General features: G+C 44.2%; 1 pseudogene; it reads right to left on the reverse strand.

Annotated features, from left to right (window-relative positions):
• Window positions 1-22,615, reverse strand: part of LOC148773914 (elongation factor 1-alpha, oocyte form-like) — a 43,798-nt pseudogene extending 21,183 nt beyond the window's left edge.
• Window positions 22,616-22,941: the final 326 nt, after the last annotated feature.

The following is a 22,941-nucleotide window of genomic DNA, read 5'->3' on the forward strand; positions in this document are numbered from 1 at the left end:
GTTGTTTAGTCTCTAAGTCACGTCCGGCTCTTTACGACCCCAGGGACTGTAGCCAGGCTCCTCTGTCCATGGGATTCTCCAGGTGAGGACACTGGAGTGGGTTGCCATGCCCTCCTCCAGGGGATCTTCTCAATCCAGGGATGGAACCCACATTCTCTTCTGCTAGTGTGTTCTTTACCACTAGTACCACTTGGGACGCCCTCATGAAGGGGAAGGGGTAAGTTGCGCTTAGTTATCCCAATCACCTGCAATGTCATTATCCCGGGTCTTTCCCTCCTAACTTACCCGTCAGGAGCTCTTGGATGCTCTCAGGGGTTAGGTCGCTTGACTATAAGCACAGAGCCCCTCCAGGCACAAACTGAGGTTTCTAGCTCTCTTCCACATCAAGTGGCCGGAGTTCCCGCATAAGGTAACTCATGGGAATGCTTGGGAAGTTGTAAAATACCATGTAGACAATGCTTCACCATTCTCAACAGGTCTGGCTCTCTCTCCAGAGCTCAGAGATTCATGTTGCTTTTACAGATAAGAAAATTGGGTTTCTGACCTGTAAGTTAATCTGCCAGTGTGAGATGGAGGGAAAACAGGAGGGTCGGGGTTGGAACCAGAAGAGTCTGGGCTCATGAGGTCACCATGACCTCTTTGCCCTTGACACTGGGGACCCTTGGGCCCAAAGATCATGGGGGATAAGATGCTTTGCATAAAGATGGTGAATCCTTCTACAGAATTCATTTTATCCAGAGATTTGAGGTAAATATCATTTTTATGTTAAACATAGTGATATATTAGTGCATTAGAATGTAGCAGTCACATGTGTTTTTATAATAGATTATGAAATTCAAAAAAATTTTGTTTTGGCTACTGCAGCTTAGGACCACTCTCCCCCTGCCGCCCCTGCAAGACACCCCAGAGATATAGACTAGTTCTCCTGGCCAGTAGAGTAACTGGGAAGTTTGAGATGATCCTCCAGCATTTTATTACAAAATACTGGTGACAAAGATGCAGATACAATAGGAGTATTTTTTTATCTTCTGGCTATGCTTGCACTTACAGAAGTGCTGACCGCTTAGAAGTGAACAAAGCTGTTTAACATGAGTGCGTGTGTACTCAGCCGCTCAGCTGTGTCCGACTCTGCACACCTGGACCATAGCTGGCCAGGCTGTCTGTCCAGGAAACGTTCCAGGCAAGGACACTGGAGCTGGGGGCTATTTCCTTCTCTGGGGGATCTTGCCCACCCAGGGATCGAGCCTGTCTCTCGCGCCTCCTGCAACAGGCAGGCTGTTGCATCACTGTGTGTGTGTCTGCTGCTCTCACCCTTTGTGGACACCGTTTCTCGCAGGGTCAGTGTAGGCTCCAGGACACAGTGACAGGGCGTGCCTTCCAGTCTCCTAGACGCCACTTCTTGTATTTTTCCTTCTCTACCACCGGGGGGCACAAGAGCCCACAATAATGCTCCATCTCTTTCTAAGAAAGTAAGTTGGTTCAGTTCAGTCGCTCAATTACATCTGACTCTCTGCTACCCCATGGACTGCAGCACGCCAGGCCTACCTGTCCATCACCAACTCCCGGAGTTTACTCAAACTCATGTCCATCGCATCAGTGATGCCATCCAGCCATCTCATCCTCTGTCGTCCCCTTCTTCTCCTGCCTTCAATCTTTCCCAGCATCAGGGTCTTTTCCAATGAGTCAGCTCTTTGCATGAGGTGGCCAAAGTATTGGAGTTTCAGCTTCAGCATCTGTCCTTTCAATGAATATTCAGGACTGATTTCCTTTAGGATGGACTGGTTGGATCTCCTTGCTGTCCAAGGGACTCTCAAGAGTCTTCTCCACCACAGTTCAAAAGCATCAATTCTTTGGAGCTCAGCTTTTTCTTTATAGTCCAACTCTCACTTCCATACATGACTACCGGAAAAACCATAGCTTTGACTAGACAGACCTTTGTTGGTAATGTCTCTGCTTTTTAATATGCTGTCTATGTTGGTGATAGCCTTTCTTCCAAGGAGCAAGAGTCTTTTAATTTTGTGGCTGCAGTCACCATTTTGGAGGCCCCCAAAATAAAGTCTCTCACTGTTTCCATTGTTTCCCCATCTATTTGCCATGAAGTAATGGGACCGTATACCAAGATCTTAGTTTTCTGAAAGTTGAGCTTTAAGCCAACTTTTTCACTCTCCGCTTTCACTTTCATCAAAAGGTTCTTTAGTTCTTCCCTTTCTGCCATAACGGTGGTGTCATCTGCATATCTGAGGTTATTGATATTTCTCCCAGCAATGTTGATTCCAGCTTGTGCTTCATCCAGCCTGGCATTTCACATGATGTACTCTGCATATAAGTTAAATAAGCAGGGTGACCATATACAACCTTGACATACTCCTTTCCCTATTTGGAACCAGACTGTTCCGTGTCCAGTTCTAACTGTTCCTTCTATCTGCATACAGGTTTCTCAGGAGGCAGGTCAGGTGGTCTGGTATTCCCATCTCTTGAAATATTTTTCACAGTTTGATGTGATCTACACAGTCAAAGGTTTTCAGTTCAGTTCAGTCGCTCAGTTGTGTCCGACTCTTAACGACCCCATGAACCACAGCACGCCAGGCCTCCCTGTCCATCACCAACTCCCGGAGTTCACTCAAACTCATGTCCATCGAGTCGGTGATGCCATCCAGCCACCTCATTCTCTGTCGTCCCCATCTCCTCCTACCCCCAATCGCTCCCAGCATCAGAGTCTTTTCCAGTGAGTCAACTCGTCGCATGATGTGGCCAAAGTATTGGAGTTTCAGCTTTAGCATAAGTCCTTCCAATCAACACCCAGGGTTGATCTCCTCTAGAATGGACTGGTTGGATCTCCTTGCAGTCCAAGGGACTCTCAAGAGTCTTCTCCAGCACCACAGTTCAAAAGCATCAATTCTTCGGCACTCAGCTTTCTTCACAGTCCAACTCTCACATCCATACATGACCACGGGAAAAACCATAGCCTTGACTAGATGGACCTTTGTTGGCAAAGTAATGTCTCTGCTTTTTAATATGCTATCTAGGCTGGTCATAACTTTCCTTCCAAGGAGTAAGCGTCTTTTAATTTCATGGCTGCAATCAGCATCCACAGTGATTTTGGAGCCCAAAAAAATAAAGTCTGACACTGTTTCGACTGTTTCCCCATCTATTTCCCAAGAAGTGATGGGACCAGATGCCATGATCTTCGTTTTCTGAATGTTAAGCTTCAAGCCAACCTTTTCACTCTTCTCTTTCACTTTCATCAAGAGGCCTTTGAGTTCCTCTTCACTTTCTGCCATAAGGGTGGTGTCATCTGCATATCTGAGGTTATTGATATTTCTCCCAGCAATCTTGATTCCAGCTTGTGCTTCTTCCAGCCCAGCATTCCTCATGATGTACTCTGCATATAAGTTAAATAAGCAGGGTGACAATATACAACCTTGACGTACTCCTTTTCCTATTTGGAACCAGTCTGTTGTTCTATGTCCAGTTCTAACTATTGCTTCCTGACCTGCATACTAGGTTTAGAGTAGTCAATAAAGCATAAGTAGATATTTTTCTGGAATATTGCTTTTTTGATGATCCAACAGATGTTGGCAATTTAATCTCTGGTTCCTCTACCTCTTCTAAATCCAGCTTGAACATCTGGAAGTTCACAGTTCATGTACTGTTGAAACCTAGCTTGGAGAATTTTGAGCATTACTTTGCTAGCATGTAAAATAAGTGCAATTATGTGGTAGTTTGGGCATTCTTTGGCATTGCCTTTCTTTGGGATTGGAATAAAAACTGACCTTTTCCAGTCCTGTAGCCTCTATTGAGTTTTCCAAATGTGCTGGGTATTGAGTGCAGCACTTTCACAGCATCGTCTTTTAGGATTTGAAATAGCTCCACTGGAACTAGCTTTGTTCGTAGTGATGCTTCCTAAGGCCCACTTGACTTGACATTCCAGAATGTCTTGCTCTAGGCTAGTGATCACACCATCATAATTATCTGGGTCGTGAAGATCTTTTTTGTGTAGTTCTTCTGTGTATTCTTGCCACCTCTTCTTAATATCTTCTGCTTCTGTTAGGGCCATACCATTTCTGTCCTTTATCGAGCCCATCTTTGCATGAAATGTTCCCTTGGTATCTCGAATTTTCTTGAAGAGATCCTTTCCCATTCTATTGTTTCCTCTATTTCTTTGCATTGATCATTGAGGTAGTCTTTCTTACTTCACCTTGCTATTCTTTGGAACTCTGCACTCAAATGGGTATATATTTCCTTTACTCCTTTGTCTTTCACTTCTCTTCTCAACTATTTGTAAGGCCTCCTCAGACAACCATTTTGCCTTTTTGCATTTCTTTTTCTTGGGGATGGTCTTGATCACTGCCTCCTGTACAATGTCATGAACCTACATCCATAGTTCTTCTGGCACTCCGTCTATCCAATCTAATCCCTTGAATCTATTTGTCACTTCCACTGTATAATCATAAGGGATTTGATTTAAGTCATATCTGAATGGTCTAGTGGTTTTCCCTCCTTTCTTCAATTTCAGTCTGAATCTAGTAATAAGGCCTCAGTCTTGTTTTTGCTGACTGTATAGGGCTTCTCCATCTTTGGCTGCAATGAATGTAATCAATCTGATTTAGGATTTGACCATCTGGTGATGTCCATGTGTAGAGTCTTCTCTTGTGTTGTTGGAAGAGGGTGTTTACTATGACCAGTACACTCTCTTGGCAAAATTCTGTTAGCCTTTGACCTGCTTCATCTTGTACTCCAAGACCAAGTTTGCCTGTTACTCCAGGTATCTCTTGGCTTCTTACTTTCATATTCCAGTTCCCTATAATGAAAAGGATATCTTTTTTGGCTGTTAGTTCTAGAACGTCTTGTAGGTCTTCATAGAACCATTCAACTTCAGCTTCTTCAGCATTACTGGTCGGGGCATAGACTTGGATTACCATGATATTGAATGGTTTGCCTTGGAAACAAACAGAGATCATTCTGTTGTTTTTAAGATTGCATCCACGTACTGGATTTTGGACTCTTTTGTTGACTATGATAGCTACTCAACTTCTTCTAAGGGATTCTTGCCCATAGTAGTAGATATAATGGTCATCTGAGTTAAATTCACCCATTCCAATCCATTTTAGTTCACTGATTCCTTAAATGTCAATGTTGTTTTTGCTTTGGCTCCATCTCTTCATTCTTTCTGGAGTTATTTCTCCACTTATCTTCAGTAGCATATTGGACACCTACTGACCTGGAGAGTTCTTTTGGTGTTGTATCTTTTTGCCTTTTCATACTGTTCATGGGGTTCTCAAGACAAGAATACTGGAGTGGTTTACCATTCCCTTCTCCAGTGGTCCACGTTTTGTCAAAACTCTCCACCATGACCCATCCATCTTGAGTGGCCCTACGCAGCATGGCTGATAGTTTCATTGAGTTAGACAAGGCTGTGGCCCATGTGATCAGATTGGTTAGTTTTCTGTGATTGTGGTTTTCAGTCTGTCCGCCCTCTGATGGAGAAGGATAAGCAGCTTATGGAACCTTCCTGATGGGAGAGACTGACTGAGGGGGCAACTGGGCCTTGTTCCAAGGGGTAGGGTCATGCTCAGTAAATCTTTAGTTCAATTTTCTGTTGATGGGTGGGGCTGTGTTCCCTCCCTGTTGTTTGATCTGAGGCCAAACTATGGTTGAGGTAATGAAGATAATGGCCACCTCCTTCAAAAGGTCCCAAGCAGGCACTGCTGCACAGAGTGCCCCCAACCCTACAGCCGGCCACCGCCAACCCACACCTCCATGGGAGATTTCTGGACACTCCCGGGCAAATCTGGCTCAGTCTCTTGTGGGGTCACTTCTCCTTTCTCCTGGATCCTGGTGCACACAAGCTTTTGTTTGTGCCCTCCGAGAGTCTGTTTCCAGTCCTGTGTAAGTTCTGGTGGCTCTATGGTGGGTTAATGGCGACCTCCTCCAAGAAGGCTTATGCCACAGGCTGTATGACCCAGGTCTGCTGCACACAGAGCCCCTGTGGCAGTCCACTGCTGACCCGCACATCCTCAGGAGACACGCAGACACAGCTCTGGCTCAGCCTGTGTGGAGTCTCTGGGTCCTGGTGCAGACAGGGTTTGTTTGTGCCCTCCTAGCGCCACCGCTGGGTATGGGGTTTGATTCTAAAGGCAATTTCACCAGCCCCTCTGGTGGGTGTGGGGTTTGATTCTAAAGGCAATTTCACCAGCGCCTCTGGTGGGTGAGGGGTTTGATTCTAAATGCAGTTTCACCCCTCCTGCTGTCTTGCTGGGGCTTCTCCTTTGCCCTTGCATGTGGGGCATCGTTTTTTGGTGGGATCCAACATTCTCCTGTCGATGCTTGTTTCACATTATGAAAATATAGATATGCTTTTACTAATAAGGGGCCAGAATGGGGAATCACTGACTCTTTCCAAGTAGATTTTTCAACTTGCTTCTGAAAGAACTTTCTGATATTTAAAGTGTGCTCCACCACAATATGTAAGGCAAATGCTAACAAGTATGAAAGAGTAACACAATAATAGTGGGAGACTTTAATACCCCACTCACACCTATGGATAGATCAACTAAACAGAAAATTAGCAAGGAAGCACAAACTTTAAATGATACAATGGACCAGTTAGACCTAATCGATATCTATAGGACATTTCACCCCAAAACAATGAATTTCACCTTTTTCTCAAGTGCACACGGATATTCTTTAGGATAGATCACATGCTGGGCCATAAATCTAGCCTTGGTAAATTCAAAAATATTGAATCATTCCAAGCATCTTTTCTGATGAAAATGCGGTAAAATTAGATGGCAACTAGAGAAAAAATAATTATTAAAAATACAAGCATATGGAGGCTAAACAACACACTTCTTAATAACCAACAAATCACAGAAGAAATCAAAGTATGCATAGAAACTAATGAAAATGAAAACACAACAACCCCAAACCTATAGGACTTGGTAAAAGCAAGTGCTAAGGGGATGGTTCATAGCAATACAAGCTTACCTCAAGAAACAGGAGAAAAATCAAATAAATAACTTAACTCTACACCTAAAGCAACTAGAAAAGGAAAAAATGAAAAACCCCAGGTTAATAGAAGGAAAGAGATCATAAAAATTAGGGCAGAAATAAATGCAGAAGAAACAAAGGAGACCATAGCAAAAATCAACAAAACTAAAAGCTGGTTCTTTGAGAAGATAAATAAAATAGACAAACCATTAGCCAGACTCATCAAGAAAAAAAGGGAGAAGAACCAAATCAACAAAATTAGAAATGAAAATGGAGAAATCACAACAGACAACAGAAATACAAAGGATCATAAGAGACTGCTCAGTTCAGTTCAGTTCAGTTCAGTCGCTCAGTCATGTCTGACTCTCCGCGACCCCATGAATCACAGCACGCCAGGCCTCCCTGTCTATCACCAACTCCCGGAGTTCACTCAAACTCATGTCCACAGAGTCGGTGATGCCATCCAGCCATCTCATTCTCGGTAGTCCCCTTCTCCTCCCGCCCCCAACCTTTCCCAGCATCAGAGTCTTTTCCAGTGAGTCAACTTGTCGCATGAGGTGGGCAAAGTATTGCAGTTTCAGCTTCAGCATCAGTCCTTCCAATGAACACCCAGGACTGATCTCCTTTAGAATGGACTGGTTGGATCTCCTTGCGGTACAAGGGACTCTCAAGAGTCTTCTCCAACACCACAGTTCAAAAGCATCAATTCTTCGGCGATCAGCTTTCTTCACAGTCCAACTCTCACATCCATACATGACCACGGGAAAAACCACAGCCTTGACTAGATGGACCTCGGTTGGCAAAGTAATGTCTCTGCTTTTTAATATACTATCAAGGTTGGTCATAACTTTCCTTCCAAGGAGTAAGCGTCTTTTAATTTCATGGCTGCAATCAGCATCTGCAGTGATTTTGGAGCCCAAAAAAATAAAGTCTGACACTGTTTCCACTGTTTCTCCATCTATTTCCCATGAACTGATGGGACCTGATGCCATGATCTTTGTTTTCTGAATGTTGAGCTTCAAGCCAACCTTTTCACTCTCCTCTTTCACTTTCATCAAGAGGCTTTTGAGTTCCTCTTCACTTTCAGCCATAAGGGTGGTGTCATCTGCATATCTGAGGTTACTGATATTTCTCCCAGCAATCTTGATTCCAGCTTGTGCTTCTTCCAGCCCAGCGTTCCTCATGATGTACTCTGCATATAAGTTTAATAAGCAAGGTGACAATATACAGCCTTGACGCACTCCTTTTCCTATTTGGAACCAGTCGGTTGTTCCATGTACAGTTCTGACTGTTGCTTCCTGACCTGCATACAGGTTTCTCAAAAGGCAGGTCAGGTGGTCTGGTATTCCCGTCTCTTTCAGAATTTTCCACAGTTTATTGTGATCCGCACAGTCAAAGGCTTTGGCATAGTCAATGAAGCAGAAATAGATGCTCTTCTGGAACTCTCTTGTTTTTTCCATGATCCAGCGGATGTTGGCAATTTGATCTCTGGTTCCTCTGCCTTTTCTAAAACCTGCTTGAACATCTGGGAGTTCACGGTTCATATATTGCTGAAGCCTGGCTTGGAGAATGTTGAGCATGACTTTACTAGCATGTGAGATGAGTGCAATTGTGTGGTAGTTTGAGCATTCTTTGTATAAGAGACTGCTATCAGCAACTATATGCCAATAAAATGGACAACTTGGAAGAAATGGACAAATTCCTATATAACTTTCCAAAACTGAACCAAGAAGAAATAAAAAATCTTAACAGACCCATCACAAGCACGGAAATCGAAACTGTAATCAGAAATCTTCCAGCAAACAAAAGCTGAGGACCAGATGGCTTCACAGCTGAATTCTACCAAAATTTAGAGAAGAGCTAACACTTATCCTACTCAAACTCTTCCACAAAATTGAAGAGGAAGGTAAGCTTCCAAATTCATTCTATGAGGCCACCATCACCCTAATACCAAAGCCAGACAAAGATGCCACAAAAAAAGAAAACTACAGGCCAATATCACTGGTGAACGTAGATACAAAAATCCTTAACAAAAATTCTAGCAAACATAATCCAACAACATATTTTAAAGATCATACATCATGACCAAGTGGGCTTTATCCCAGGGGTGCAAGGATTCTTCAATATTAGCAAATCAATCAATGTAATACACCACATTAACAAATTGAAAGATAAAAACCATATGATTATCTCAATAGATGCAGAGAAAGCCTTTGACAAAATTAAACACCCATTTATAATAAAAACCCTCCAGAAAGCAGGAATAGAAGGAATATGCCTCAACATAATAAAAGCCATATATGATAAACCCACAGCAAACATTATCCGCAATGGGGAAATATTGAAAGCATTTCCCCCAAAGTCAGGAACAAGACAAGGGTGCCCACTCTCACCACTACTATTCAACATAGTTTTGGAAGTTTTAGCCACAGCAATCAGAGAAGAAAAAGAAATAAAAGGAATCCAGATTGGAAAAGAAGAAGCAAAACTCTCACTGTTTGCAGATGACATGATCCTCTACATAGAAAATCCTAAAGAAACCACCAGAAAATTACTAGAGCTAATCATTGAATACAGTAAAGTTGCAGGATATAAAATTAGCACACAGAAATCCCTTGCATTCCTATACACTAGCAATGAGAAAACAGAAAGAGAAATTAAGGAAACAATTTCGTTCACCATTACAACAAAAAGAATAAAATACTTAGGAATATGTCTACCTAAAGAAACAAAAGACCTATATATAGAAAACTATAAAACACTGTTGAAAGAAATCAAAGAGGACACAAATAGATGGAGAAATAAACTGTGTTCATGGATTGGAAGAATTAATACAGTGAAAATGAGTATACTACCCAAAGCAATCTGTAGATTCAATGCAATCCCTATCAAGCTACCAATGGTATTTTTCAGAGAAATAATAATTTCACAATTTGTATGGAAATGCAAAAAACCTGGAATAGCCAAAGCGATCTTGAGAAAGAAGAATGGAACTAGAGGAATCAACCTACCTGACTTCAGACTATACTACAAAACCATAGCCTGACTAGACGGACCTTTGTTGGCAAAGTAATGTCTCTGCTTTTTAATATACTATCAAGGTTGGTCATCACTTTCCTTCCAAGAAGTAAGCGTCTTTTAATTTCATGGCTGCAATAAGCATCTGCAGTGATTTTGGAGCCCCCAAAAATAAAGTCTGACACTGTTTCCACTCCATGAAATTAAAAGACGCTTACTCCTAGTAAGCATCTAGGAGGCTAGTCAAGGCTATGGTTTTTCCCGTGGTCATGTATGGATGTGAGAGTTGGACTGTGAAGAAAGCTGATCGCCGAAGAATGGATGCTTTTGAACTGTGGTGTTGGAGAACTCTTGAGAGTCCCTTGTACTGCAAGGAGATCCAACCAGTCCATTCTAAAGGAGATCAATCCTGGGTGTTCATTGGAAGGACTGATGCTAAAGCTGAAACTGCAATACTTTGGCCACCTCATGTGACGAGTTGACTCACTGGAAAAGACTCTGATGCTGGGAAAGGTTGGGGGCGGGAGGAGAAGGGGATGACAGAGAATGAGATGGCTGGATGGCAGACTGGTTCCAAATAGGAAAAGGAGTATGTCAAGGCTGTATATTGTTCACCTTGCTTATTTAACTTATATGCAGAGTACATCATGAGGAATGCTGGGCTGGAAGAAGCACAAGCTGGAATCAAGACTGCTGGGAGAAATATCAATAACCTCAGATATGCAGATGACACTACCCTTATGGCAGAAAGTGAAGAGGAACTCAAAAGCCTCTTGATGAAAGTGAAAGAGGAGAGTGAAAAGGTTGGCTTGAAGCTCAACATTCAGAAAGCAAAGATCATGGCATCTGGTCCCATCACTTCATGGGAAATAGATGGAAAAACAGTGGAAACAGTGTCAGAACTTCCATACAACCCAGCAATTCCACTGCTGGACATACACACTAAGGAAACCAGAATTGAAAGAGTCACATGTACCCCAATATTCATTGCAGCACTGTTTACAATAACTAAGACATGGAAGCAACCTAGATGCCCATCTGTAGATGAATGGATAAGAAAGCTTTGGTACATATACACAATGGAGTATTACTCAGCCATTAAAAAGAATGCATTTGAATCAGTTCTAATGAGGTAGATGAAACTGGAGCCCATTATACAGAGTGAAGTAAGCCAGAAAGAAAAACACCAGTACAGTATACTGATGTATATATATGGAATTTAGAAAGATGGTAACGTTGACCCTATATGTGAGACAGAAAAAGAGACACAGATGTAAGGAACAGTCTTTTGGACTCTGTGGGAGAAAGTGAGGGTGGGATGATTTGAGAGAATACATTGAAACATGTACATTATCATATGTGAAACAGATCACCAGTCCAGGTTCGATGCATGAGATAGGGTGCTCAGGGCTGGTGCACTGGGATGACCCAGAGGGATGGGATGGGGAGGGAGGGGGGTTCAGGGCGTGGAACACATGTGCACCCATGGCTGATTCATGTCAATGTATTGCAAAAACCACTACAATATTGTCAAGTAATAAGCCTCCAATTAAAATAAATTAATTAATTTAAAAAGAATCAATAAAGTGTGCTCCAGGGAAGAGAAGGGCTAGAATAAAGAACCCAGTTTGTGTTGTTCCAACGGTGGGCATGAGCAGTAACAAAGGACACTGCATTGGGCCTGGAGTAGAGGGCCCCCTGTGAGAGATGGGGTGCAGAGCAGGAGGGCACTGGCGACCTGGAAGTTGCAGTCTGAGTGACTGGGAAGATAAGGATGACATGGTCTGAAAATGGTACTTTCTGTGTTTAATTGTGTTTAATGAGTACATGTTTTGCCCCAGGCATGGGTCTGGAGGCTCGGAGTACTTTCAGGAGCACCACATAAGTTCTCTTGCAGAGGCTTACATCCTGGAAAGGCACTGTGGATTTCTGCCAGCTGCTAAAATGAGATAGGCATAGCCCAATCCAAGGGCGAGCTTGAGCTGGCATGACCTGAAAGGCAGACAGTGTCTCTCTGTCTTAATAAAAGAGATTTTATCTCTAAAACAGGTCTCTGAAAATGTTGTAAGAATTTTTTTCTTTTGCTACTTTTTATTATGAAAAATTCTAAACATACACAAAAATAGAAAAACTAGTATAATGAATATCCATGCATGCATTACTCATAATTATCAACTTATCCCAAATTCATCACTTGTGTGCTGAACTGTGTCTGACTCTTTGAGGCTCCTTGGACGGTAGCCCACCAGGCTCCTCTGTCCATGGAATTTTCCAGGTAAGAATACTGGAATGAGGTGCCCTTCCCTTCTCCAAGGGATCTTTCCAACCCAGGGATCAAACCTGCATCTCTTATGTATCTCTAAAAGATCAAGACCTTTTAGATATATGACCACAATACCATTGTGATTCATTTTAAAAGTGAGCAATAATTCTTTTAATCTTTTTGCTTACTAAAATGAACTATTCTGAGGTTGCTGATTTCATCATTAAAGAACTTATGGATATAACTACAGTTTTAGGGATCTTCTCACCAAAGGAGAGAAAAGAATTGTATTTGAGAATCTGTATACTGGTGGCTCAATGCTGGAGACCTGGGTTCAGTCCCTGGGTTGGGAAGATCCCATGGAGGATTGCAGTATTCCTGCCTGGAGAATCCCCATGGACAGAGGAGTTGGGCAGGAATATAGTCCATGGGGTCGCAAAGAGTTGGACATGACTGAACGACTAAGCACACACACATGCTGTTTATATTTTGCCACATGGAGGAAGCAGATAATAAACAAGTAGAGAAGTAAGTGGAGTAGATCACTGCAGTTAATCCTAAGTGCCAGGAGGAAAATGAAGCAGGGTGGTGTGATGGGCTTGGGGTGGTGGTGGTGCTTCCTTTCTCAGGAAGGAGCCACCAAAGGCAGAGTGAAAGTGGATTGTTTCACAGAGAGAGGCTGCAGACAGAGCAGAGACCATGAGGCCAGGAGGCTGAAGGGGACACTGGTAGCAAATGAGGTCCAATCTTGCAACCATAGGAAGGAGCCTGGAGTGTTTATTCCAAGTGTGAAAGAAAATCATTGGAGGGCTCTGAGCTGGGAAATTGATTTACATTTTAAAAACTAGCCTTGTCTGCTGTATGGGAAAAGTGTTGGAGGCAGGCAAGGTAGGAGCAGAGAGGCTGACTCATCAGGGCTCTTGCAGTTGTCATCCTACCCTTGTGTCACCAAGCAGGACCCAATGGGGCTTCCCCTGCACAGACTGCCTCCATGTCCTCTATCTCCCTCTTGCTTGCAGAAAGACTTTAGCCTCCTAGGCCTTTCTCGAGTGACAAAGAATAAATTTAGTCAGAGAAGGGAGAAAATGCAAAAACAAAGGAAAATAGTCAAGCAAGAGAAAATCATAATAGTTTAACCATTCAGTAAAGTCAAGGACCTTTGGTTACTTAAGATAATATTCTGAGTCATATCCTTTGAGCTGTTTTGCAGATATGGAAACTCTCACCAAGTGAAAAACGTTTACTGTATGCTGACCACAAGCCAGCAGACCCCAGACCAGTTAGAACCAGAGAGTTGATAATGTTGACTCCCAGTTACCTCACCACCAATCTATCAGAAGAATGTCCATGAGCCAATCACATACCCCTCAACCCTCTCCTCAGTAAGTGGTCCTTTTCCCCTTTCCCTACATTATCTCTGAGCAAAACTTGAAAGTGAGGACACTTTGGGACATGTAAAAAAATTCTTACAACATTTTCAGAGACCTGTTTTAGAGATAAAATCTCTTTTATTAAGACAGAGAGACACTGTCTGCCTTTCAGGTCATGCCAACTCAAGTGAGGTTCTTTGGGACATGAGTCTACCTTTTCCCCAAGAGTCGCTCAGTCATGTCTGAGTCTTTGCGACCCCATGGACTATACAGTCCATGGAATTCTCCAGGCCACAATACTAGAGTGGATAGCATTTCCCTTCTCCAGAGGATCTGCCCAACCCAGGAATCGCAACCAGGTCTCCCACATTGCAGGCGGATTCTTTACCATCTGAGCCCAAGATTGCCAGCTTCCTCAATAAAGCTATCTTTCCTTTTACCCAGCACTTATCTCTCAATTCAGTAATACCTTATAGGATGGTGGCAGTGAATGAAAATAATTGGATACATATAGGAGGTCTTCTTACAAGGAGATGAAAGAGAACCAGCAGGTTTGGGGATGGCAGTGGTAACTTCATTTTAAAGCATTAAGAATAAAGTGCCAGTGGACTGGTTTGAGGAAGGCGTGGGGATATTTGATGGCATCCATTAAAATAGCTAGTCTTCCCAGGTGGCTCAGAAGTAAAGAATTTGCCTGCAGTGCAGGAGATGAAGGAGACGTGGGTTCGATCCCTGGGTTGGGGTGATTCCTTGGAAGAGAAAATGTCAATCCACACTAGTATTCTTGCCAGAAAAATTCCATGGACAGAGGAGATTGGCGGGTTACAGTCCATGAGGTTGCAGAGTCAGACATGACTGAGTGACTGAGCATGCATGTGTATATACATTGAAATAGCTGGGCTGCTCCTAACCAGTGGACACACGGCAGTGAGGGCCCTGGTGTCCAGCTGGCCACCCCTTCCTGGGAACCCATACTCCCAGTTCACACCAGCATCACAGTCATGATGGAATCATGCTCATCCATGTCTCACTTTCTTCAAAAGTGGGAAAAACTGGAGGTGAGTTTGGTTCTGGCTTCTTACTCCCAATGTCTGCAGCCTGCTCAGAGTCTCTCTCCATGTTGAGGAGGGAGCAGTGAGGCATAGCTGTGAGAGGGGACAGTGATGAAAGTAGGAGAGTTTCTCAGTTTTTATGCTAAGTATTATGAAAGTGAAAGAAGAGAGTGGAAAAACTGGCTTAAAGGTCAACATTCAAAAAACTAAGATTATGGCATCTGGTCCCACCACTTCATGGCAAATAGATAGGGAAACAATGGAAGCAGTGAGAGACTTTATTTTCTTGGGCTCCAAAAAATCACTGCAGCTGTAACTGTAGCCATGAAATTAAGACACTTGTTTTTTGGAAGAAAAGTTATAACAAACCTAGACAATGTATTAAAAAGCAGAGACATTATTTTGCCAACAAAGGTCCATATAGTCAAAGCTATGGTTTTTCCAGTGGTCATGTATAGATGCGAGAGTTGGACCATAAGGAAAGCTGAGCACCGAAGAATTGATGCTTTTGAAATGTGGTGTTGGAGAAGACTCTTGAGAGTCCCTTGTACCGCAAGGAGATCCAACCAGTCCATCCTAAAGGAAATCAGTCTTGAATATTCATTGGAGGGACTGATGCTGAAGCTGAAACTCCAACACTTTGGCCACCTGATGCGAAGGGCCAACTCAATGGGAAAGACCCTGATGCTGGGAAATATTGAAGGCATGAGGAGAAGGGGATGACAGAGGATGAGATGATTGGATGGCATCACTGACTCAATGGATATGAATTTGAGCAAGCTCTGGTAAATGGTGAAGGACAGGGAAGCCTGGAGTGCTGCAGTCCATGGGGTGGTAAAGAGTTGGAGATGATTACAATTGAACAACAGCAAAAAAGATATTTTCATTTGTTCAAGAAGCACTTTTCAGCTTATTGCATGTTGGATACCATGTGAGGAACTAAAGAGGCTAAAGAAGGAAACAGAAGGCACACTCCCTCCTCAAACAGTTCTGATCTAATGAGGGAGAGGGTGAGCATTCATTAGAAGCCAGGAGGGAGCCAAATGGGGTATAAAATAACGGTGAAGTAGACTAGAGAGAGCAGTAGCACAAGTAAGAAATAAAATCAACATTTTCCCAAGGATACTTGAGGAATACATACCTTACTTCCCCCGTCCTAACATCACCCCATCACCTTAGCCTCAGGATTCTTTGGCTTTTCCCAAGAACTATCAATTTTATTGGGAAAGAAATCATATATCTTTAACTATATAGGAAATTTAGACTGATGGTGTGACAATGAATTTTCTCCCTAATGCTTAAAATTATTTCAATGAAAATTTATAAAGGGATAAGTATTAGATCACATTTGACTATTCAATTAATGTTGTTGTTGTTTAGTTGCTAAGTCGTGTCTGAGTCTTTGTGACCCCATGGACTGCAGTAAACCAGGCTTCCCTGTCCTTTACTACCTCTTGGAGTTTGCCCAAACTCATGTCCATTGAGTCAGGGATGCTACCCAACCATTTCATTCAATTAATAAATTATCATTATTGAAAGTGTACAATTGGGTGTACTGAAAAATCCAGGCAAATATCCTATAATATTATTTGTTGTTTTTCTCAGTGCCTTCTTTGCTTCTCCCTGCCCCCACCCTGCCAGCCAATTCTTGAGAAAAGGGGCTTTTAGCTGAGTGGTTTAAATGATTATTAAATGGCTTCTGGACTAAATTGGCTGACCCAAAAAACCGTGAGCTAGTTATAGCTAACTTAGACTTGGCTTATAACAACTTAGCAACTGGAAACTCTCTATCATGGTCTATTGATATACTGCTGCTAAGATATTTTTGAGATATTCTCCTGCTTGCATAGCCATGAATGTTTCAGAAGATTTTGGACTAACTGGCTCAAGAGGGCACTCAACATTTTGTTGAAGGACTGAGGAGGGCCTACCTCTCCTGAGCGGCAGCAGTAAAGGAGGAGACCAGACATTAGGCAAGGCTTCCTGCCGGATTTAATTTAGCCATTCAGTTCATTGGGAATTGTGGAATGCCTGCCACACACTGACTTCCCTGGTGACTCAGACAGTGGAGAATCTGCCTGTAATGCAAGAGACCTGGGTTCAAACCCTGGGTCAGGAAGATTCCCTAGAGAAGGAAATGGCTACCCACTCCAGTATTCTTGCCTGAAGAATCCCATAAACAGAGGAGCTTGGTGGGTTATGGTCCATGGGGTTGCGAAAGAGCTGGACGACACTTAACAACTAAACCACAGCACACTGAAGTGCCTATGGGAACTAGGCAGGGAGATTCATGAACAGTGTGAACAGTGTGTAAGGGCAGGAGCACACAGCACACAAGGTCTTCTATCTACCTGTGTCTGAATTTAATTCTCTGACCATAAGGGAGAAGTACAAGCAAGATGAAGGATGGCAGCTGATTCGACTTTGATGTGCAGAATATACAGAAGTTGTTGCTGTCACTCACTAAGTCATGTCTGACTCTTTGCAACCCCATGGGGTGCAGCACCCAACTCTCCCCTGTCATCTGCGATCTCCCAGACTTTGCCCAAATTCATGTCTTTCTGGAGCTATTAGTCATACCCTCTGCTCTTCCCAGCCGCATATTTGGACACTTTCTGACCTGGAGGGCTCATTGTCAGGTGTCCTGCCTTCTTGCCTTTTCATACTGTTCATGGGGTTCTTGCTTCAAAAACACGGGGCTGGGGATCATCTCCTCCTCCAGTGGACCACGTCCAGTCGGAACCCTTCACTCTGACCCATCTGTCCTGGGTGGCCAGGCACAGCAAGGCTCACAGCTTCATCGAGTTACAAAAGCCTCTTCGCCACAACAAGGCTGTGATCCACGAAGGGGACCCTGTAGAAAGCAGGCCCCATTTAGGGCAGGTGAGGGTGGCAGCCCCAGTTAAGTTCTGCCTACAGTCAGGCCAGGCAGTACAAGTCTCCAGTCAAGAGAAGCCAGATGTCAGTATTTTTGTGTGAGATCTTATTATTTCCAACAATTGACATCTAATTAAAATATTTACAAAGTACCTTCAGAGCCATAATTCTGTGGCCAAGCCAAACTGGTTTCATTCCCTGAAGAAATGACAGTCTCTGAGACATAACAGCTATGCGATGTATGTTCAACTTCTTCTTCTCTTTCTCATTATGATGACATTTTTCCATGTCTTTCCTTCTCCTTCCGAAGGAGGATGAACTCCCTTCCTCCAGTTGGAGAATGAAAGCGGGCAGGAAGACAGACATGGAGAGGCTGTTTTGTTAATAAGGGCAACAGGTAAGGTCAGTAGAGGGTTTCATTTCTCTGCTTAAGAATGAGCTTATGGCCAGAGGATCTGGAGAGGAGAAGAGAAGCTGGGCCAAGGCGGAAAGCAGCCACAGAGAGAGTCAGTCGATGAAGGAAAACAACTTCAGGAAAAGAGAGGGCACAGCTTAAAGGGGCCTTAACATATTTTGCCGCATGGTATGGATATAATCCCCTGCATGCCCAAGACAATTAAAGAGTAACCTACGGGACTTCCCTGGCAGCCAGTGGTTAAGACTCTGCCTGCCAGTGGCGGGGGGACACGAGTTTGATCCCTGCTCTGGGAAGATTCCAGGTGCCAAGGGGCAACTGAGCCCACGTGCCACAACTCCTGAGTCCACATCTCGAGCCCGTGCTCCGCGACAGAGAAGCCACCGCGGCAAAAAGCCATGCAGCCCACCTGGAGAGCAGCCCCCGCTCACCTCATCAAGAGAGAGCCTGCACACAGCAGCGAAGACCCAGTGCAGCCAGAAATCAAAGACATGAATCACTTTAAAAAAGATTTAACGAGTCTATGGTGCTTTTCACTGTGTTCATAGCCCTATTTGTGTTTTCTTTCAGAGGAGGAGACAGCCACTCCGGGTGACCACAGACTGTGCCACAAAGAATAGTAACGTCTAAAGGGGACGGAGGCATGCTGCCTGCATTTTCAACCAAGAACGGGAAGAACCCAAGATCTGAAAACAGAAAGAGAGATCTGACCATGGAGGAATGTCATGAAGAATCTAGGTTCTAGGACTGGCTAGTGTAGCAAATAAGAAGGACCACTGAGAAAAGGAGACGTGAGGGCAGAAGGCAAAGGAGGTAAACAGTGCCTGGTGCCTCATGAGGATGGCAGGGGTGAGCAGAGGATACATGCAGAGGTTATGTGTCCATTTTATGTTTGCAATGGGCCTGCAAGGAGATCCAACCAGTACATCCTAAAGGAAATCAGACCTGGGTGTTCATTGGAAGGACTGATGGTGAAGCTGAAACTTTAATACTTTGGCCACCTGATGCAAAGAGCTGACTCATTGGAAAAGACCCTGATGCAGGGAAAGACTGAGGGCAGGAGGAGAAGGAGACAACAGAGGATGAGATGGTTGGATGGCATCACTGACTCAATGGACATGGATTTGGGTAAACTCTGGGAGTTGGTGATGGACAGGGAGGCCTGGCGTGCTGCGGTTCATGGGGTCACAAAGAGTCGGACACAACTGAGTGACTGAGCCATCAAAAACAGTGGGTTAGTTTTATTTCAGTCAAGTCTCCAAGCTTGCTCCCTCACCCTCTGGGTGTCAAAGAACTGTAGGTAAGATGCTCACTATCACTTCCTTAGAGACCAGATGGTCAGATATAATCACTCCAGGCTTTGGAATTTAGAAACATTTACATGTGTGCAGTGGGCATTTCTAACTTCACTGGTTCTGCTTCTTCCTGCCTATAGAATCCGGGTCTGGACATTCAGAGCCAGAGCCAGCCAGCTAGTTCCATTGAGTCAGTCATCTGTGTGTGCCTGACACGCAAGACACTTACCAGGTTGGATTCTGAGGACGTGGGTGCAGATCCTCAGTCGTGTCCGATTTTCTACGGCCCCATGGACTATAGCCCACCAGGCTCCTCTGTCCACGGGATTCTCCAGGAAAGAATACCGGAGGGGATTGCCATTTCCTTCTCCAGAGGGGTTTTTCCAGACCCAGAAATTGAACCCAGTTCTCCTGCAGGCAGTGTCCTGCGTTGCAGTCAGATTCTTTACCAACTGAGCCACCTGGGACTCTCAAAGACATTTTCACAACCAGAGTGGGCCACCTGCCTCAGCACGCTTACATGGTGAGAGGGGAGAGGTCTGGAAGTTGCTTCCCCCCCCTGGCCACTAAGTCCTGGGCAGACCAACTGACCTCCGGGACCTCAGGGTCAAGTGATGACATTTCTGGGTCTGTGTGTTAAGACTTTACGTTCTATATACTTTAGATTTTTTATATTTTATACTCAAGGAAACTGAGGCACAGAGAGGTTAAAAAGTTTGTCCAGGGTCACACAGCTAGTGGTCTGGCTCCAGGGTTAGCTATCACATCATGCATCTCAGAGGTATTATCTGACCAGGAAGACAGTCATGATCAAGAGGCTTTGGAAGCAGACACACCTGGACCTGTCAGTTCTTAGCTCTAAGGCCTGGGAAAAATGAGTTAATGTCTGTGCTTCAGTTTCCTCATCTGTAAAATATGAACAGCAAACTTATCCACCTCAGAGAGTTGTTGTTTGGCAATGCCTAGACATGAGTTTGAGTGAACTCCGGGAGTTGGTGATGGACAGGGAGACCTGGTGTGCTGTGATTCATGGGGTCGCAAAGAGTCGGACACGACTGAGCGACTGAACTGAACTGAACTGAACTGAACTGAGGAATAGGGTTGCCAAGAGTCGGACACAACCAAGCAACTAACGCTTTCACTTTCAGTGCCTAGGAAGTGGTAACACAGTATCTAAATAAGCTCAGTTCAGTTCAGTTCGGTTCAGCCACTCAGTCCTGTCCAACTCTTTGCGACTCCACAAACCACCGCATGCCAGGCCTCCCTGTCCATCACCAACCCCCAGAGTCCACCCAAACTCATGTCCATTGAGTCCGTGATGCCATCCAACCATCTCATCCTCTGTTGTCCCCTTCTCCTCCTTCCCTCAATCTTTCCCAGCATAAGGGTCTTTTCCAATGAGTCAGCTCTTCACATCAGGTGGCCAAAGTTTTGCAGTTTCAGCTTCAATATCAGTCCTTCCAATGAACACCCAGGATTGATCTCCCTTATTGATGGACTGGTTGGATCTCCTTGCAGTCCAAGGGACTCTCAAGAGTCTTCTCCAACACCACAGTTCAAAAGCATCAATTCTTCAGTGCTCACCTTTCTTCACAGTCCAACTCTCACATCCATACGTGACCACAGGAAAAACCATAGCCTTGACTAGACGGACCTTTGTTGGCAAAGTAATGTCTCTGCTTTTTAATATGCTGTCTAGGTTTGTCATGGCTTTTCTTGCAAGGAGCAAGTGTCTTTTAATTTCATGGCTGCAATCAGCATCCGCAGTGATTTTGGAGCCCCCCAAAATAAAGTCAGCTACTGTAAGTGACTGTTAACATTAGATGCAGCCCTAGCTAGGGGATGTGGGTTCAGAAGAAAAAGAAGAAGTGTAAGAATAAACAGTGACAGTGAGAAGTCTGTAGATACTGACCCCACAAGAAGTCAACCTTATTTTGCTAAGCACTGAAGAACTGATGTTTTCAAATGTGCAATGCTGGAGAAGACTCTTGAGAGTCCCTCGGACAGAGAGGAGATCCACCCAGTCCATGCTAAAGGAAATCAGTCCTGAATATTCATTGGAAGGACTGATGCTGAAGCTGAAGCTCCAATACTTTGGCTACCTCATGCAAAGAGCCAACTCATTGGAAAAGATCCTCATGCTAGGAGAGATTGAAGGTGGGAGGAGAAGGGGACGACAGCGGATGAGATGGTTGGATGGCATCTCCCACTCAATGAACAGGAATTGACCAAACTGTGGGAGATAGTGAAGGACAGGGAAGTCTGGTATGCTGAAATCCACAGATTAAAAGAGTCAGACACGACTTAGCGACTGAACAGCAACAGTGATGAAAGTACATCCTGCATGCCAGAGGATTCTGCGTGTAAGAGTGGAGTTGGGGACCAACATAGGCATGTGCTGGGTGAACAGTGGACAGTGAATTCTTAGGAACTTCCGTCAAGTGCCCATTTAGTCCCACGATACTCCTGGGCACTGGATCAAGAATCCAATCTCCTCTTACAACAGGACACTTTCTGGATCAAACCATCCCTGTCCTCAACAACAGATCACAGGGAATCAAGTTAGCAAGTGGTGGCTGGCAGTTGTCTGCCCTCTGACTAATAGTGCGGGTGATGACAGCACTATTAGTTCCAAACAAACCAATTTTCCACGCGTCATCCATGTCTTCTTTAATGACCCACCAGGCTTATCTGATATAGGTGATTTTTTCACCAAAGATATAGTCGCTCCCATGCATTATGAGCTGCTTCTGCAAGCACAAGAGCAGACTCAAATCTCTATAAATTCAAGAAGGCTTCAGCTGGCTGTGGATGTTAGTTTGGGGACAGGCCAGGCCTTGGCAAGTTAACTTGGTTGGACAAAAAAATAGCTGTCATTAAGCAGTCAGAGAGAGAACCTAGAATGAGTCACTGGTGTTTCAAATTCTGTCCCCATGGAACCAACAGAATTGATTGGTGAGTATTAATGGAGAGACAGTAAGCAGCAGAAATGTCCAAAGTAGCATACAGATGCCTGAGAAAGCTTGGGGAGGCATCCATGAGACAGCTGGCATGTGTATTCTGAATATGTTTAAAGGGACTGGGAGGGGGTGGAAACTTTCTTCTGAGACCTGTACTTCTATGCACCTAGAAGGATATATTTGAATAAAAACTTATGCAATTTAAAGAGCAATAACAATACAATTCTGCCCCAGGCTGAGTGTCCCACTCACTGGCCTTGGAGGCAAAGGCACAGCACTGAGACCCTCGGGGCTAACAGCCAGCCTCTGGGGAAGACGCCTGGTCTGCCGACAGCACCTCTGCAGAGACACTGGGTATTCTCCTAAAATAGCCATACCCCCAAGAGACAGGACACCGGCCACATACCTGCCCAAGCTGGGGCTCCAGCCCTCTGTCCCCAGAGATGGAATCCACATTGGCTCCTGGACCATACTTCCCTCACAGCTTGGGGACCTCAATTCCCTAATAGCTTGTCCCTTGACTGATTTCCCTGTGAATGAGTCCCCTTGTCCCCAGTTTTCATAACTTTTGGGAATTTTTTTGACTGCATCCCATGGCATGAGGAACTTCCCCACCAGGGATTGAACCTGTGTCCCTTACATTGGAAGCTTGATGTCTTAACCACTGGATCACCAGGGAAGTCTTTCACCAGGTTTTAATA

This window comes from Moschus berezovskii, chromosome 25 (assembly GCF_049115385.1).
Source record: "Moschus berezovskii isolate FMDL1 chromosome 25, NW_MosBer_1.0, whole genome shotgun sequence".
NCBI lineage: Eukaryota > Metazoa > Chordata > Mammalia > Artiodactyla > Moschidae > Moschus > Moschus berezovskii.